We start from the raw sequence: 1,409 nt of genomic DNA, 5'->3' as shown, positions 1-1,409 counted from the left end.
ATATATGGGCATTACTACAGAATAATGCCACACACTAGACTTCCCAAGTAAACACATATTTTACCAAATGCGAGGAAAAGCAACTCTTAAAAAAAATGAACTCAACTATATTTCGGACGATTTCACAATTACCAGAATAAAATCTAGCTTTCGCTCATCAGTATAGTACGGTACAGACATATTTTTATTTTTATATGTGTTTATTTGGGAAGTCTAGTGTGTGGCATTATTCTGTAGTAATGCCCTTATATAAATATAAATGAATAATTATATTCTTGGGAATAAAAAAATGATGGGTTTTTTTCCCCCTTATGAATTTTTTACACACTAGCTTCCTGATAAAATTCATGTAAAAGATTTTTATCCCATTATTGAATTTATTAATTAAATATATATATATATATATGTGTCTGAGTATTTGTGTCTTCTTGTCTTGACATCGTGTGATAATTGTAAATAACTGGGGCTGCATTATCCAATGTGTTCTTCCTTGTTTAAGATGCTAGGGTGTAATTCAAATAGAATGTAGCAATTTCTAGCACTATGTGCAACCACGTGGAAGCTCGATGGGATTCTTTCAGTTATTGCCTACTAAATTTACTCACAAGGCTTTGGTTGATCTGGAGGCTATAGAAGACACTTGCCCAAGATGCCATGCAGTAAAACTTAACCGAGAACCATGCGGTTGGGAAGCAGCCAACCCAACGCCTATGTTCTGTTTTTATTTTAACTGATGTATCATAGGAGGGGTAAGTGCTCTGTGACTCAGTTTGGTTGTTGAATAAACTGTGGTAAGAAGTAAAGATAACAGAGGTGTACACCAAACACTTTACTCAACAAATAATGTGACAGCTCAACATTTAATATAAATAAAGGAGAGCACCAGTATACACCCATCATGAGGCATCAATTATTAAAAGAATGTAGCTGTAGAAACCATGCCAAATCAGATTGGAACCTGGTGCAGCTCCTCAGCTTACCAGTTTTTAGTCAAACCGTCCAACCCATGCCAGCGTGGAAGACGGACGTTAAATGATGAAGATGATGATGACATACCTGAAATTCAGATATGATGGTCAATGGCTGGGATCTTGTTCAAAACGGGGGCACCAGTTTTCATTTATGTTTTATGTAGTGTTTTTGGTACCGAAAGACTTTCGAACTTCATATACTTATCTATTTTGTGTTATAGAACAGAAAAAAATTTTTGTATTCGAATTTATTTCATGTAAAAAATTGTCTTATTTCGATAATTTCAACCAATCAGTGACAAGTATTCAGCTGTTTACACTTACTCCTTTGGCAGTTTAAGCGGTGTAAAGCGTATTTAATCTCCATTACTTCTGACATTTTGCAGAGAGGCAACACACGTGTGTTCGTTTTCCCTAACCCTAACTGACTTGCTCCTT

The 1,409-nt window shown here is 35.3% G+C and overlaps 1 protein-coding gene across 2 annotated transcripts in view; it reads right to left on the bottom strand.

Annotated features, from left to right (window-relative positions):
- Positions 1–1,409, bottom strand: part of LOC106882309 (ribonuclease P protein subunit p29) — a 14,344-nt gene that overhangs the window by 11,470 nt on the left and 1,465 nt on the right. The gene's annotated exons all lie outside the window — the stretch shown is intronic.

This window comes from Octopus bimaculoides, chromosome 1, assembly GCF_001194135.2.
Source record: "Octopus bimaculoides isolate UCB-OBI-ISO-001 chromosome 1, ASM119413v2, whole genome shotgun sequence".
Classification (NCBI taxonomy): domain Eukaryota; kingdom Metazoa; phylum Mollusca; class Cephalopoda; order Octopoda; family Octopodidae; genus Octopus; species Octopus bimaculoides.
Note: the sequence above shows the minus strand (reverse complement) of the source record. Positions and strands in the feature narration are given on the sequence as shown.